Below are 6931 nucleotides of genomic sequence, written 5' to 3'. Positions count from 1 at the left end.
TGGAAGCAATGCGGGGTAATTATTTAATTTATTTCATAATATTATTTAACATATATCGTGAAAAATTCTGAATATTCGGATTCTTCTGTTATCGTTTCATCGTATGTTAGCATTATCAGCTCTCGATATCGAATTGACAAACAGAATTTTTCTCATACAAAGTAAGTCACATTAAGTATATGTATATGTATAGTCGAAGCAATGCAATTAAAAATTTTTCCATTTTAATTGGAATTATTTATCACAGACATTTTACCGAGCATTCATTTTATAAATCTTATACATATATATATATATATATATATATATATATACATATATACATATATACATATATACATATATATATATATATATATATATGTATAAGATTATATATATATATATATATAACCAATTTATAATATATATATGAATACACACACACACACACACACGCACACGCGCGCGCGCGCGAATATACACACACATATATATATATATACAAACAATAGAAATACTTTCGTGTGCTATTATACGTAGTTCGATAGTTTACATTTCACGGGCCCCGTGTTGCACCTGCGTCGGTTTCGTTCCTGTTTCCAACGTATAAGTGTAGCGTCAGTGATTCGCGTGACGCGACGCAACCTTCAACGTTTGTTTTTCTCCGTTTATGCGTTGTGTGTTCGTTTGAATGAAAACGTCGCGAGTGTTGTAACAAAAACCACGGAAAACAGAAGAAGAATACGGGAGCAAAAGGAATTCCAGGCTACAGCAGAATGCCCATTGCCCAACAGGGTTTCGTTCCATGGTATTTCAACGAGGTAAGCTACCTCTTTTAGTACGCTTCAAGGCGCCTCTTTCCAACCAATTAATTTGCGTCCAACACCATTTTAACTTCGTATACTCAGAGAAAATATCGTTCTTTTCTATTTTCTAACTCTGATCTATGTATAAATTTACTGCGACGGGTCATTTCTACGGATTAACGTATCTTATAAAAACGTTGCGTGAAATGTTAATAATATATAAGTCTTGAAACATTTGTACTAATTTCATAGAGGAACGTAGTTGGTACCTTCCGGGTGGCATATTGTATGCTTGTTACATGAACTTTCCAAATATCTTACAGTTAAATGGTTGGATTGTTTACTAGAATAAGCAACACAACATTGTTTTTGATTTATTGTGAATGAATTTATAGAATCATATTATTTTACACATATACACTATCGCGCAAAAGTATCCCAACATTTGATTACTTTTGATATTATGTTATTTAATTGCACAATCAAATTGATAGTATGTGCCGATATATAATGATTACGATCTGTATTATTATCTTATTCCTATGATGTGGTTTTAACATAGGTCGTAACAAAACGGTCAAAAAATTCTTTATTCTCAGACTCTGTAGCCTGTAAGAAACGAATTAATTAATTAAGAATCTCGTTGCAACCTACAGGTTCGGAAAAGGCTGATAGGCTTTGGTCTACGTGGTGGTTGGGAATTTTCATTCGTTTCGAGTTCGCTTAGCTGATAAATAGTGAATGTGCATTTCTTCCAAAATAAAGAAGAAAGCGAAGTCGATAGAAACGTGGGTCAAATTTGAAATCATTTCTCGATTATGTGGAGGTTGATTAAACGCGTTGGTGTATATAGTGATGAGACGAGTTGATATTTGGTGTAGTCAAATGTATTTAAAACTATCGGCAGTACTCTTCTAACGATCTCCCTCTAACGAATTTAAATTCGACTTCGGTTGACGGTTGCGCGTAGCGGCGATATTGTTCTGTCCGGAGTTTGCTTATTATCAAGTTTCGTACCTCGAGACGGTATCAATGCCCCGAGGCAAAACAACAACATGAGTTACTCTCGATTCGCATCGTCCTATGACTCATATGCCGCTACAATATGCAATCGAATAAAGTGATAAATAGCTTGCAGATGTTTACGCGTCTCCGAAAATGTTAAAAGATATAACATGTTTAACCCGAAGTATTCGTGATAATATTCGCTGCAATTTGAAATATCTGCGTGCAGTCTCGTAGGTTTTGAATAAAAATTTATCTTTTATCGAAAAATACATACATGTTTTGGCCTATATATAGCTTTGTACTCTTGTAACCTAAAAGAGAAGTCGAAAAAAAGTGATGTTGACTCTTGCAGTAAAAAATTCATTTATGTCAATACTACTTTTAGAAATGCACCAAGAGAAGCAAGACAAATTATTGACGAAACACAGGATAGTCATTTCCGATCCAAAAGAAAAACGCAACTAAAATAATATGTAGATAGCTATTAAGGCAATAAATAATAAAGTCATTGAAATGATCCATCATTTCAAACTAATATCGCTTCTCTTTACTTCAGAACTGCTATAAACATTTTAAATATCATTTATGTCTTGGTTCCCTTGCGAAGTTCTCGAAGAATTCGTCAAATGATGTCATGAACAATATAAATAATCGTAAAAAATCTATATTTGTGTTTAAAAAATAGGCGAATAAAGAGAAATAGGATAATCGAGACCGGTGAAAAAGGATCAACCAACATCCCGCATCTGATACAAGCGGAAGAGAAATCAATTTCTATCATGTCGCACGGCGAATACGGAATCTTTTGTATAATACTACTCCAAACTCTGTTGAGTCGCAGTAATAATAATAATCGGGTGTTGACTTCTGCTCGTTTTTACTTGAAGTTTGCTCGTTACCTCTTTGAAATTTGGTGGATCGTTTTCTGTCGAAACCCGTTCCATCTGACGTTAAAATCAATAAAAACAATATTACGATAAAGACTTTTATCTCCATTGTTGTCAACTTCCGTCAAGTCTTCGTTTTCTGCTCGCTGGATATAATACGGATTCCCAAAAACTTTCTTCGTATGAAATTTTACTAATGTACATTTATCAAACATTGCACATTTTAAAATAGGTTATCATTATAAGATTAAAAAAAATAGCTAAAAATATCTTGAAACAAAAGAAACCAATTTTGAAGTTTGTTAGCCCGGAAATGTCATGGTAGGAAGGTATACTTCGATATTACTTTTACTATCGATAGGCGTCGCCGTCGTTGCTGTTATCATATACGAGACACAACAAATCACGAAATTGACAAATCACCGGTGATCTCCTCGAGTCGCAGTTCGAACGTTTCACAAATAAGTTAAAGAATTAAACTTTAGATATAGTGGTAAAATTTATTGTATGAATCCAACAGAGTGATGGTTCAGAGTGTTATAACAAAGAGGTATAGAACGCTGATTTGGGAGACTTCTTGTACTGAGGTTTTAGTCCCTCTGAAGCGGTTATCGTCGGGTGTATATCAGAGGCGCCTATCCGTTGCTATCTGGTTATTTTTTCGATAGCTGTGGCATGTAGGATGTTTTGTCTACTCTATTAGTGCTTCTAAGCGTGTGATACTGTCGACGATTCGCCTGTGCATGATTATACATTGAGTAAACGGATAGCCTGAGTTGGAGTTTTGATGATTAGGATAATCGAAATAATTCATAGCCATGGTAATATTTTAACTAATTTATTTTGTTGTCTTTTATAGGCCACTGCAATGAGAAAAGAATTCCTGAAGCCAAAGAAAATGATACATCCAAATAGCAGAAAGTCTATCGCTATTACGAAAAAAGCCAAAAAGTAAATACAATTACTATTAAATTATGTGATTTTGTTATGTACATTTCATTTATTTTATATGATTATATAATACTTTTGTGTAATAAAGAAGGAAATGGACAATGTGTTTTGTTTCAGAATATCAAATAGACAGAAGGCAGAAATGTCCTGCTTGATAAAACAGAATTCAATAGGAGAGAAAATATCGTGGATCAGAAACAATATGATTCCAGGCGTGTGTCCCTATACTCCAGAGATAACTGCAAGTTTGTTAGAAACGGAGGTAAAACAAAAATGTATACACATGATGATACAGAGATTGTAAATTAAAGATGTGATTAGTTATAGTTCTATATTTGATCCAAAGGTATGTAGCAAGAAATGATGAAGAAATGGAAGAAATTACTATTAAAAGGTCTATAGGTAGCAACAGGAGTAGACAGCATGCTAGGAGGGAACATATAATTAGAGTAGAAAGAACTAGGAGAATATCATACACGTGGAATAGGTAAAGAATTACAGCCAAATTTATTTTCAATATATCCTGATGTACAAACCCTCCTTTATTTTTCAGAAATTTCTGATATTTTAAATGCAACTCAGTGTGAAATGTTATTGAATTGGAATAATGAATTACAGTGTGCGAATAATTTTAAATTTATAAGGTTTGACGAGAAAGATTTAAAGAAAGTATTAGAGCTAAGAAAAAGAATGAAAATAAGCCATATTAGACTATCCAAATCTCTATTAGCTATGCCTGTAAACAAGAAGAATTTATTCAGCAAGCCAATTGATTTAGATGAAAATAGTGTAATGGAAATAGAATAAATTCTGTAGATATGTCTTTTTATCTTTCATCTCTATTTAAAAACAAGAAAACAGAAGAAAAGCGAACAGTTTTTTGTTTGCGAAATGCTAGAAACCGCATTTCGTCTTGCTCTTATCTCCCACGAGAAACAGTCACGTCACAAGATACAAGAGTACGATAGAAGAGAAAAGAAAATGTTCGATTGTGAAATATACAACAAAACTGAAACATGCAGATGAATCACGTGCACGTTATGAATATTCTGCATCGTTTCTCCGCCTTTCCTTCATTTTTTTCGCTAGCTGCTCCATTATTTAAGAACGAAGATATAGTAATTACTCTCAAAGTTGTACATTTCGAAATGGTAGGAAAATCAATAGTACAATGATAAATATACGATTTTAAAAGCTTTTTAGATTTCTTACATACTTAGCATTAATCAAATAGCTTAGTATATAAATGAGTTTACTTATGTCGCATGTTATAAATGCAGCTGCGTTCGTTACAACAATTCCAATTCCAAGGAATTTCTCTCGAAGATCGCAGTGAAGAATTTGCTTTGTTAAATTATTACTGGTATACTTCGTCAACTTGTGGTATATCGATACAATTTGTCAACCATCACTTTTAATAGCTTCTCGCTAATAAAAACATTTCGTACCTATTTAATAAGAAGCAGTATATTCTTAATTATTTAGAAATTTACTTAATGACGTTTAAAAATACGAATATGTTTAAAAATTATAATGTAAATATATATATTTCATTTCATGTTTTACTAATATATCTCTAATTTAGATTAAATATCTGAAACTTGAAAGAAACTTTTAAAACTTTCAATACATCGCATACGTTTCAAATTTAGTGCATAGTTACATATATATATACGATCGATCTTACTCGATCATCTTACTCGAAGAACAGGGTCTGCGTGTGGCGAGCTACGGGACAGGGACCATTGGAATGTTTACTGTCGAGTGTTACAACTATTTCCTTCTTAAGGAGAGCTATAGAATTATTCCATGCCTTTGTTAGAGAAAGCGTTCATCCTGTGACCGCGGCTACGTTCGGCGACTGACTGTCGCCTCGAGCCCAAGCTCATTATCACAACTCTCGAACAATTACAATCGGATTGAATAACTACAATTGTTCAATTACAGCTATAGTAGACTCTAGGTTACAATGTTGCGGGATTATCCAAAATTCCAAAGGCTCCGGTGTTCTTTCATCTCCGACAAATATATTATGGTATAGTTCCTATTTTCCGACCGCATGGAAGGAAAATAGGACAGCCTTAATACCAAAGGCTAATAAAGATGGAAATATGGTCGAGAACTGGCGATCAATTACGATCGGCCCAATTCTAGGCCGCATTTTCTCATTAATCCTCGATGGGCGGCTAAGACGGGGTATAGATCAAAATATAAGGCTGTTGAGATATGTGTAATTTTCTGTGCTGGACAGAGTTAAGTAGTAGAAATACTTATATGTATATATCAGTGTGTGGAAGTATGTGTGTGTGCGCAGCGTCTCGAAACAAAGGAATGTAAACAGTCAGTCGGTTAAGAGTCGTCGATGAAGAGTCGGGTGTAGAAGGTGCTGAGACGCGTGCAAGTGTGTATCGATAAATATATATTGTTACGCCGGGCCTCTCTGCCTGGCCCAGGTCACACACCGCGGGCCAGACGGACACCAGATGTCCGCTTTTCCGTACGGCGTACCCTCAATATCCTTAAGCACCCGTCATAAACCCGAGTCACTTGCCTGCTAAGGTCCTTCAAAACAAACAAACATCTGTGTCCGAAGAATTTCTAAAGACTATTGTCTACCACGGCGGGACAAGGGAAAGTTAGTTTTCTCACGTGCGCTGCAACTTTCCTCCCACTAACCACTTTCTCTCGAGGGCGGTTAAGACCCTTCGGTTAACCAATTAACAGTGAAACCTGTTTCCCTCACTCTCTTAACTAACATCGGCACCAACAAATCCGATGGTCCCGCGCGCTAGACACACCCATCCTTAGCTTTCCTCCGACACAGCATCGTCACTCAACTTCACTTCTTCTACATCGTTGGAAAAGTCAACTACTAAGTATACGCTAATGCCCAGCGGGGCAGTCTAAGCATAACGCGAGAGTCGGTCTCGGTATTGTCGAGCATACATTTCCTCTCCTAAATATCTCATAGTGCTACGTCCACTAATACATTGAATCCAATTATAAGAGCCCTGCTCTAACGCACATCTCTATCTTAGCTTCGTGCGACAAGTTGTTAATTACTTATTTCTCTACGTCAGTATAATCTAAGTGCTGGAAACATATAATTTATAATTCTGTGAATCACAGGGTTATACAACCTCAATCACCCCTATTATCTCAACGGAAATCAGGGGATCGATCAATTCGTGGTGTCGATTGTTATAATCGTAACGGGGATTTACGACCCCCGTTGACGTCTCTCCTTGCCATTACGTCTCCCCGCGATTGGTCGAATAAACATATATAGAATCGTCC

General features: G+C 35.4%; 1 pseudogene; it reads left to right on the top strand.

Annotated features, from left to right (window-relative positions):
• Positions 1–602: 602 nt before the first annotated feature.
• LOC117214907 lies at positions 603–4831 on the top strand (annotated as a pseudogene).
• The last annotated feature ends 2100 nt before the right edge of the window (positions 4832–6931 follow it).

The sequence above is a fragment of the Bombus bifarius genome, unplaced genomic scaffold (assembly GCF_011952205.1).
Source record: "Bombus bifarius isolate JDL3187 unplaced genomic scaffold, Bbif_JDL3187 scf7180000009262_frag, whole genome shotgun sequence".
In the NCBI taxonomy this organism is placed as follows: domain Eukaryota; kingdom Metazoa; phylum Arthropoda; class Insecta; order Hymenoptera; family Apidae; genus Bombus; species Bombus bifarius.
Note: the sequence above shows the minus strand (reverse complement) of the source record. Positions and strands in the feature narration are given on the sequence as shown.